Below are 11,005 nucleotides of genomic sequence, written 5' to 3'. Positions count from 1 at the left end.
ATAGAGTAAAATATTCAATGGAGAGTAGCCGACTGTAAAGGTACAGGCGGCATGCCCCTCTGAAGATAGAGTAAAATACTCAATGGAGAGTAGCCGACTGTAAAGGTACAGACAGCATGCTTTGAAGATAGAGTAAAATACTCAATGGAGAGTAGGCGACTGTAAATGTATAGGTGGCCTGCCCTTCTTAAGTAAGAATAAAAATTAAACATGGAGAGTAGCCGACTGTTTGTCAGTAGGCATGCCCCTCTTAAGTAAAAATGAAAACTGAGTATGGAGAGTAGCCGACTGTTTGTTAGTAGGCGTGCCCCTCTTAGTACAAAATTGAATATTAAGTATGCAAACTTTTATTAAGTAGCCCTTGACTATTTATATCATTCAAAAGAAATATTTCTTAAGATTATCTGTATTCCAAGTTCGAGGCAACGGTTGGCCGTCTGGTGTTTCCAGACGGTAGGTACCGTCCCTGACCTCTTCACAGATTCGGTAGGGTCCTTCCCAGTTGGGAGTTAGTTTGCCAGACTCATTAGCCCTTCCAACTGCTTCCATTTTTCTAAGTACAAAGTCCCCCACTTTGAGTGGACGCCTGTGTACTTTTTTGTTGTATGATCTAGTCATTCTCAGGCGGTAAATTTCATGGCGCAAGACAGCATTGCCCCTCCTTTCAGGAAGTGAGTCTAATGCCAGGCGCATGGCTTCCCAGTTTGCCTCTTCGTCATATAGCATTACTCGAAGAGTCGGCTCGTAGTGTTCTATTGGAAGAACAGCTTCCGCACCATAAGTTAGGAGGAATGGAGTTTCTCCAGTCGCCCCTTTTTCAGTCGTCCTAATGGCCCAGAGAACATGTGGTAATTCATCCGCCCATAGGCCGCCTGCTCGTTCAATCTTTTTCTTGAGACCGTCTGAGATGATTTTATTAAAGGCTTCTACCTGGCCGTTTGCTTGTGGACGACCGACAGATGCAAAGTAGTGCGCAATTCCTTAGTCACCCAACCAGCTTTTGAGAACAGGCGTCTCAAATTGGGGACCATTATCAAAAACCATAGACATGGGAACCCCGAACCGAGTGATGACATTTTTCCAAATGAATGAAATTACATCCTTCGTCTTGATTCCCTTTACAGCCTCCGCCTCTACCCATTTAGTGAAGTAGTCGACGGCAACAAGTATGTGCCTCCTTCCGCCTGTAGCAGGCGTATATGGACCCAGAATATCCATGCCCCACTTAGCAAACGGTAGTGGGCTATGAATGGTAGTAAGGTCAGTAGCCGGACGGTGAATTAGCTTGCCAAACCTTTGGCACTTGTCACATTTTTTCACCATCTCCATTGCATCTGCTTCTAAAGTAGGCCAAAAGTAGCCCTGCCGCCTTGCCCGTTGAGCAAGCGTCCTACCGCCTATATGGGAAGCACAGTAACCAGAGTGAAGATCGTCTAATATCTCTCGTCCCTTTTCTGGAGTAACACACTTTAAGAAGGGTTGAAGGTACCCCCTTTTGTGAAGTTCTCCCTTTATTATTTCAAAACTGGTTGCTCGTTTTTTCAGTGCTGCCGCCTGTTGATGATCATCCGGCAGGGTACCGTTTGTCAGATATGCCCTGATTGGATCCATCCAGGTTGAGCTTCTGTCTAGGATTCCAATAGGGTCTTCCTCGATGCTTCTCTTCTCCATTACTTCCCAAAAAACAGTTCGAGGAGTATCACAGGAGGCGGATGATGCTAATTTTGAAAGTGCATCCGCCTGGTTGTTTTCTGATCTCGGCACTTGGGTCAGATGGAAATCCTCAAGGGAGCCGACTGGTTGTCGGACCGCCTGTAAATACTTGATCATGGCCGGATGGGTTGCTTCGTATTCGCCATTGTACTGACTCACTATCAATTCTGAATCGGAACAGGCGTCTATTTTTCTTGCCCCTGCCGCCTTGCACATGCGGATTCCGGCTAGTAAAGCTTCATATTCTGCCTCATTGTTTGAGGCCTGAAAACTGAAGCGTAGAGCATACTCGTACCTGTCGCCCTCTGGCGACTGACATATGACGCCTGCTCCACAACCATTTGAAGTAGAGCTTCCATCCACATATACCTTCCAGACTTGGTCTGGAACTTGAGAGTCAGGAGGACGAGTCATCTCAACAATAAAGTCAGCAAAGGCTTGCCCCTTCACTGCTTTTCTAGGCTCGAAGGTAACTTCGAGGCTCTGTATTTCTATGGCCCATTTGATCATTCGGCCTGACGACTCCATGATGGTCAGTGGCCGCTTGATAGGTTGGTCTGTATACACGACGACTGCATGTGCCAAAAAGTAGGGCTTCAATTTTTTAACAGCCATGAAGAGTGCAAGACCAAATTTCTCCACTAAGGGATACCTCAACTCGGCATTTTTCAGTACGTGACTGACAAAGTAGACCGGGAGCTGACAGCCGTCTCTTTCAGCAAGGAGAACAGCGCTTAACGCATGATCAGAGACGGTCAGGTACATGTAGAGTACTTCTTTGGGCAAAGGGCTGACCAGCCTCGGCAAGGAATGCAAGTGAACTTTCAATTTCTGGAAGGCCGCCTCAGCATCCGGCCCCCATTCAAACCTTGCCTTTTTCTTAATTGCCTGGAAAAAGTATAGGCATTTGTCGCCTGATCGGCTTAGAACCTCTCGGATGGTACGAGGCGACTGCATGTCGATGATCGCCTGCACCTTCTCAGGGTTCGCCTTTATTCCTCTCTGATTGATAAGGAATCCGAGAAATTTCCCAGACTCAACTCCAAAGAAATATTTACTGGGATTGAGCATGACATGGTGCCGCCTGAGTGTGGCGAAAGTTTCTCGGAGGTCCGACAGATGATCTTTCTGAAGTTTAGACTTGACAATCATATCATCAATATATGCCTCGACATTTCTCCCAATCTGATCAAAGAACACAGTGTTTATCATTCGCTGGAAAATGGCCAGGGCATTCTTAAGACCAAACGGCATGACCGTGTAACTGTATAACCCCTGATCAGTGACGAAGGCCGTCTTCTCCTGATCTTTCTTCCATAAAGGAATTTGATGGAAACCAGAGTAGGCGTCCATAAAGCTCATCAAAGCATGGCCGGCTGTTGAGTCGACCAGGTTATCAATTTTAGGCAGAGGGTAACTGTCTTTGGGGCACGCCTTGTTTAAGTCTGTGTAGTCTACACACATTCGCCAGGTGCCATTCGGCTTTTTAACAAGCACCACATTTGCAACCCAGTCTGGGAAGTAACATTGCCGAATGAACCCTGCATCAAGTAATTTTTTAACTTCGGCGGCTGCCGCCTGACTTCTTTCTTCGCCATGGTTCCGCTTCTTCTGCTGTACCGGCTTCTTTTTCGGATCCACGGCCAGTTTATGTACCGCCAGATCAGGACTAATGCCTGGCATTTCATGGACTTCGAATGCAAAGATGTCCTTGTATTCTTTCAATAGTTTGTGAAAGTCGTCACCCAGGTCCCTTAGAGCAGTCGTCCCAACCTTGATTGCTCTGTCAGGACGCGAGTTATCTAAGATCAGGTCCGTATGCTCACCAGCCGGTTGAGGGCGGAATTCATCCGACCGCTCCTCTGCCAATGATTGCTATTTTCTGTCTTTTCTTGCGGCCTCTGTCTGGGATGCCTTTCTCTTCTTGCCGCCTGCTTCTTGAACACGCGCACTCTCCTTGACATTGTCAAGGTCTATTTTTCCACCGCTCGACCCAGTGGCCATAACAGTGGGCTTGACATCCGAGAGATAGCACTCTCGGGCCATCCTCTGATCTCCCCTTAGGGACCCGACTGTTCCATTATCCCTCTCAAACTTGAGCAACATAAGAGATGGGATTATAACAACCTTGGAATTATTCAGGGTTGGTCGTCCCAGAATCATGTTGTAGGCCGAGAGTTCTTCTATAACCAGGAACCGGACTACCATGTGTCGTCCTTCCCCTTTTTCGCCCAGGCGGATGGGTAAATCCACTCGTCCCACTGGGTGGAATCCTCCTCCTCCAAACCCTACTAAAGGGTGGGATGCCGGATGTATGCAATCAGTCTGATATTTTAGTTTCGACAGACATTTGCTACTGATGAGATCTGAGGAGCTTCCGGTATCTATGAGGATTCGGCCAACTCTCTGGTTGGCCACTTTACATTCAATAACGATAGGGTCGTCATGCGACCCTCTTACCCCTCCTAGATCTTCTTCAGTGATGACAATCTCAGGAAATGAATATTTGGAGGGTCGTTCTTGGTGAACGGAATTTACATCTAACCGTCTGATATTGTCTTTGTTGCCCCTAATAGTGGGGCCGCCTCCTGAGAAGCCGCCTGCAATGGTGTAGACGACTGCATCATCTGTATCGGAGCTGTCGGCCTGTTGATTCTTTTTGGTCGACCGCTTTTTCGAGGAAGTGTTCCCCGTAGATTTCTTGACATAAGTGTCAAGGTCACCTTGCTCAGCCAGGCGGTCCAGATACCGCATGAGAGTGATGCATTCATTGGTGTGATGACCAACATCTTCATGATAATCACAGAATTTTTCTTGGTTCCGATTGTTTGCAGAACCCTTCATGGGGACCGGCTTCTCAATTGAGATCCGTCCCTTGATTTCCTTTAGGATAAATTGGCTATCCTTGTTAAACGCATACTTTGGGGAGTATGGTTTGAATTCTTTTTTCTTCTTCTGGGCCGGCTGTTTAGAGGAATCAGTCGCCCAGACCTCTTTTCTCTTCTCGTCTTTGTTTGACGACTGTTTCTGTCGTCCTTCTCTTTTGTCGGACCTTCTCCCGTCTGACTGTTTTACCGTACTACAAAGATCAGTCGCCTGTATATAGGCTTCCGCTTCAATCAAGGCCTCTTGAAGAGTCGCCACCCTCTTTCGGACCAAATCAAATTTGAAGGTCGACCCGTCTTTGAGACCTCTGAAAAAGTCAGTATAGGCTACTTCATCCGGTAACCCTTGAATCTGTATTCTCATCAGGTTAAACCGCCTGATGTAAGAACGAAGCCCCTCCTTCTCGCCCTGCTGAATTGTTCCTAAATCAAGGGTCGTCTTCTTCGCAAGGATGTTCATGGCGAAGTTGGAGGTGAATAAGTAAGCAAGCGTCTTGAAGTTATTTACACAACCAGTCGGCAGGTTGCCGAACCATTGTTGTGCGATTCCTTTGAGAGTCGCTGGGAAACACTTGCACCAAGTGGGATCATCCAACCCTTGAAGGTACATCAGGTTGGTGAATGCCATCAGATGGTCTTCTGGGTTAGTAGTGCCGTCATAGGCGCCTACTAATACATTTTTCACTTTGGCCGGCTGAGCGGCTTCAGTAATTTCCTTGGAGAAGGCCGACGGCTGTTCACCAAGTCTAAGCAACCGTAGCTGCCAGTCCATAGGTTGGACATTTTTTGCTGCATGTCCACCAAACGGAGGTGGCTGTAAAAAATACTGTTGTTGCGGTACAAACGGTAAGTTTGGTACCGCCTGGTCGCTATGAAAGCCGGACTGACGGGAGGTGCCGCCTGACTGACTCTCATGATACGACTGAGTATGCCTCATCGAGGTATTTCGCAGACTGTCTTGGAAGTATGAAGTAGAGGCCGACTCTGACAATCGGTCACTCTTCTTCTGCTCTAGCAGTAGCCGAGCGTCTGTGTATGTTTTCCTCGACCCGTCCGCCTGAATATGACGAACATGTTTCCTATTTCCTGGAGTATGAAAACGGTATTTTGTGAAATCAAGGGCAGGTGGCTCCCACTTCCTAGATTTAGGATGAGGGGTCGCCTCTCGCCCTTGAACTGGCTTCCTCTTCCGTGAAGTGGAGGGTTTCTTAGCCGACTGCTCCTTGTCCAGAGCAGGCGGCTTCTTGTTGATCAACTCTTGAATTTCTCCCTTGAAGTCCCTCATGAAGGTCATGAGTTCGTTCCTTGTGATGGGAGCAGACCCATCAGTCGGCTGCTGCCGAACAGGCGGTGCGCCTGCTGGCTCGCTTCCAGTTTGAAGATGTTCCCATTCCCTCCTTTCGGTATGACGGGTACGTCGGGCCCTTAGGGTCCCGTATGAAGCTTTGTGAGCTTCAACTTCAAATTCATTCTCAGTATCGTGGTCCGACTGAACTAGAGGATCGTCCAGGGGACGTCTCTCTTCAGAAGCCGGTACAAACGTGGGTGCCATCTCAGAAGTACTCTCCCCACAGACGGCGCCAAAATGTTTCGGGGTTTTCTGATGTCCTGCGGGAGAGTTACAATTCCGAGACTGGAACCGGACGCCTGTACCTGCAAAACAAACGGATGCTCCGGATGGTTGGAGATCCGCCTCCGACGGTCAAGTTAGTACTTGATTAAGGAGTAATTAATGCGGAAATTAAAGTGATTGGGTCTCTCTAGGTGAGAGTGTTTAATGTGTGTAATCTGCGTTGTTCGCGTCCTCTCCCTTAATGAGGATTAAGGGAGGTATTTATAACCTCGGGAAACGTGCCAAACTAGGTTTAGGTTAACCTTGGGCTGATTGGGCTTCCCTCGGAAGTTGGGCCTAGGTGACCGGCTTCTCCATTAGGCATGGAGTATGCCACGTGTCATGACATAATAAGTCCAGGGTGGACGAATAAGCGTGTGCCACGTGGCAAGCCCTGAGAGGTCCAACTGGGGGACACTTGGCAGGACCTGATTGGCCCACGTGGAGCATTCCGATTGGTGGGAGCAAAATCCCCTAATTACCTAGCTTCCAATCAGGCATAAGATAAGGCTCAACAAATGCAGCACAATAGCCACTACACCAAAACAGGTAGAAGATATTCATCAATTCTGCCACAGGCCGACAACTCCTCAAAACCCGCTTCAGGAGCGGTATCAGTATTACAACATTACCCCAAAAAAATTGTATAACATCATCCTTACGACCCTCCTTGGCCGGACTTATTGCCACGTCGTCGTTTTGATGAGTGTTTCTTTGCTTGCACTTGCGCAGGCTGAGATGAAGATTCATGGTATTGAGTACTGGTGCACCCGACGGATCTCCGTTTTATATGTCCAAACCAACGCAGGCGAGTTTCCCTTAGTTTATCTGCAATTCCTGCCACACCTACTTTCTTGCGAATAACCTTATTTCTGATTCTATCTCTTAGAGTGTTCACACACATCCACCTTAATACACTACTAGAAAACAGGCCATTTCCGACGAAATTTTTCCGTCGGAATCACCCTGAATAATAATAATAATAACGTTGTTTGTGACACCCTTGTTGATTTTTGTTTTCGGTTTGAGATTTCTGCAAGAAAGGAGGTTAACATTGGGTTGACTGGAGGGAACGACGGGGCTCTTCGACCTGCAGATGTACATGTGTTGCTTTATTCCTGGGATAGAGGCCTTGATGTATGTGTTCACTTGACGAAGTCTTCTCCTTTGACTCAATCTGGGTTGTCTGACTTCGTTCCTGGTGGTGTTGTGTCGGTTGCGGCGCAGCGGAAGCGGGACGAGTATGGGGCGCGTTGCAGGGCTATTGACTATGGTTTTCTTCCTCTCTCCTTTTCTTCATTGGGGGAATTAGAGAAGGATGTTGTTGCGTTGCTGAAGCAGGTTCAGGTGTTTGCTAGGACTCAGGATATTGGTGCTCGTGCAGCTGCTCACATCCGCTACTAGAAAATAGGCTATTTCTGACGGAAAAATTCCGTCAGAAACACCCTATTTTCCGTCGAAACCCGTTTCCGACGGAATTTCCGTTGGAATCGGTTGTCAGAAAAGATTTTCACTACTATAAAACAGGCTAATTCCGACGAACTTGTTCTGACGGACACGAAATTCTGTCGGAAAAAGCATAATTCCGACGGATTTTTGTTCTGTTGGATATTTCCGACGAATTAAAAAATTCCATCGGAAATCCGATGGAAATAAATTCCCTCGGAATATTTGTAATTTCCGATGGAATATTCTGTCGGATTTACAGTCCATCGGAAGATTCCGACGAAAATTTCTGTCGGAATATTATTAAAAAAATAAATAAAACCTTTTCCCAAACCCTACCCAATAAAACCCGCCCCTCTTTCTTCTCCTGCGCCCCTCTCTGTCCTCTTTCTCCTCTTCTCTTCTTTCCCTGCGCCCTTCTCTCTCCTCTTTCTCCTCTTCTCTTCCTTCTCCTGCGCCCCAATTTCTTCTCTTCTTTTCTATACTCCTCTCCTCCCTCCTTTTTTCTCCTCCCTCTTCCTCTCTCCTCTGCCCTCTCTTCCTCTCTTCTTCTTCTTCTTCTTCTTCTTCTTCTTCTTCTTCTTCTTCTTCTTCTTCTTCTTCTTCTTCTTCTTCTTCTTCTTCTTCTTCTTCTTCTTCTTCTTCTTCTTCTTCTTCTTCTTCTTCTTCTTCTTCTTCTTCTTCTTCTTCTTCTTCTTCTCCTTCACGCCTCGCAACACTTCACGCATGAAACATTAAAGATCAAAGTAAGGTTTTTCATGTCAAATTCGACCATAAAAACCCTAGATCTAGAGTTTTTATGGTCGAATTTGACCTTTAAAACCCAAATTTAAGCTAATTTAGAGGTTTTGATGGAGTTCAAGTAAGTTCTCTTTTCTCTTTCTCTTAATTTGTTTCGGGTTTGAAATTGTGGGTGTTGATTTGGAATATTCGATTTTTTTTTTCCGATTGATTTTGTTGTTTTTTCTTGGTTTTTTTGGGTGTTTTTATGTGATTTTTGTGGGGGGTTTTTTTCCGTAGTTTTTTTTTTTTTTGTGGTTTTTGACGGTTGGAGGTGGGTGGTTTAAGGCGGAGGTGGGTGTTTCACGGTGGAGGTGGGTGGTTTATGGCGGAGGTGGGTGGTTTATGGTGGAGGTAGGCGACATGGGATGGGTAAGGGAGGCAGGGAATGTAGGCGGGTGGGGCTGGGGTGGTAGGTATCTTTTTTTTTTGTAAAGCACTTTCTAACGGAAATTCCGTCGGAATTTTCCGGTGGAACTTTTTCTGTCGGAAGTTTCCGACGGATATTCCGGTGCCGGAAAACCTCTTCCTACGGAAAAATTCCGTCGGAAATTCTCTCGAAAAAGGTCATTTTTCCTACAAAACCTCTTCCGACAACCGATTCCGACGGAATTCAGGGTGATTTCGACGGAATTTTTCCGTAAGAAATGACCTGTTTTCTAGTAGTGTTTGTAGGAAAAATGACCTTTTCCGGCCAATGGATTTCAGGTGTCGCAAGAGATTTTCCGGCCCGGAAAATTCCGACGGAATTTTCGTTGGAAAAGACAATAAAAAAAACAGTCCCACCCCTAAACCATACCTCCTCCGCTCCTAAGCCACCATCAAAATTCTCCCCACCAACACCGCAATTCACCCACCACCACCGCCTAAATTCACACCATCACTATCAAAACCCCCCACCACCACACAGATCCACCACCAAAACCCGTAACCCATAACCGAAACCACCCCAACCAAAACCCCACCCACACCAAACCGAAACCACCCAAACCATTAACTTACCCAGCACCAAACTGCACACCGACCCCAACCATTAACTTACCCAGCACAAAACTCACACCAGCCCCTACCTTACAACAACAAAACCACCACACACCACCACCATTCCAAAAATTAACCCAAAAAACCCCCCAAAAAAGGAAAATCAACCCCAAAAAAACGAAAATCCCCACAAAACCGAAAATTAACACAATAGAATAAAAAAACACCACACAAAAAAATCAAAACCAGTAAATCTACATATTAATCAGAATTTCATTATAAAAATTAAAAAAAAAAAACTATAATTAACCAACGAAAATTAAGAGAAATATATAAATATACAATTGTCTAATAAAATTTATAAACTAACCTTACAATTACATGCAAAATTACTAGATCTACACTCTAACCTAAATAACAAGATCTACAAAACAAAAACCTTGAGACTGGGTGACTCGCGATGGTGGTTGTTGGCTTTGTTGTTTCGCCGTTGTTGTTGTGGTTGATGTTGGTTGTTGTTGTTGACGGTGCTTGATGTTGGTGGTGAACAGAGGGAGAAGAGGAAAAAGACAAGAGAAAGAGGAGGGAGAAGGAGAAGAAGACCGAGAAAGATGAGGGAGGGCAAGAGAAGGAGAAGAAGACCAGAGATAGAAGAGGAAAGAGAAGAATGAAGAGAAGGAGGAGGAGGAGGAGAGAGAAACAGTGGGCGGAGCTAGAGAAAGAGAAATAAGAAGGAGAAAGAAAGAAAAGAGAAAAGATGAAATGAAGGGGGAGGGCATTGGTTCATCTCATCATCTGGTAAGGGGTTTTTTATTTTATTTTATTTTTTATAATATAATTATATTCCCACGGAATAATCCGTCGGAAATTTCCGACGGATTTTAATTCTGTCGGAAATTTCTGACGGATTTCCTACTGATTGTTATCGTCGAAAATATCCGACGGCATAAAAATTTGTCGGAATTTCTGATTTTTTCGATGGAAATACGTGTCCGTCGGAAACAGTCCGTCTAAAATCGGCCTATTTCTTGTAGTGATCTTCAATAGGATCGGGTTCGCTATAGCTAGAGGGGTGGGGCCCCAGCCCGACTCCCCACTAATTTCTTGTAAATCGATTGACTTTGTAGGTTTTTGTTATTTTTTTTTTATTATAATAATAATTAAAAAAAATTAAATCATGATAAAAAGATAATTCAGGATTTCCGCCTGAAATATCCGGATGAACCAAGGAGGATACGAGAGATGAAATGAGAGTGAAGTTACGAGAGAGTTGTGATATTTTCAGAAATGAGAAATGAGTGTTGTGAGTGTCATGAGTATTTATTTACGAGGGGTAAATATGGAAGTTTGTATTAAAATGCGAGCGGTACCTTGTAAAATGGAAGCGTTGTTTAACAACTCCCTAACTTGCATTGTAGATATTAGAAGACTAATTATGGTCATTTTATCCAATCAACCGCTGTAATTCAAGTATTGTATACAAGTATTCATTGCAGTTTCCACTTCTTCTGCGTTTAACAAATGCTTCGTATAATCTATAGATGGGCTTTGATCTCTCTTTATATAAGACCAGTCTCTTATCTCTTAT

The sequence above is a fragment of the Chenopodium quinoa genome, unplaced genomic scaffold (genome assembly GCF_001683475.1).
Source record: "Chenopodium quinoa cultivar QQ74 unplaced genomic scaffold, ASM168347v1, whole genome shotgun sequence".
Lineage (NCBI taxonomy): Eukaryota > Viridiplantae > Streptophyta > Magnoliopsida > Caryophyllales > Amaranthaceae > Chenopodium > Chenopodium quinoa.
Note: the sequence above shows the minus strand (reverse complement) of the source record.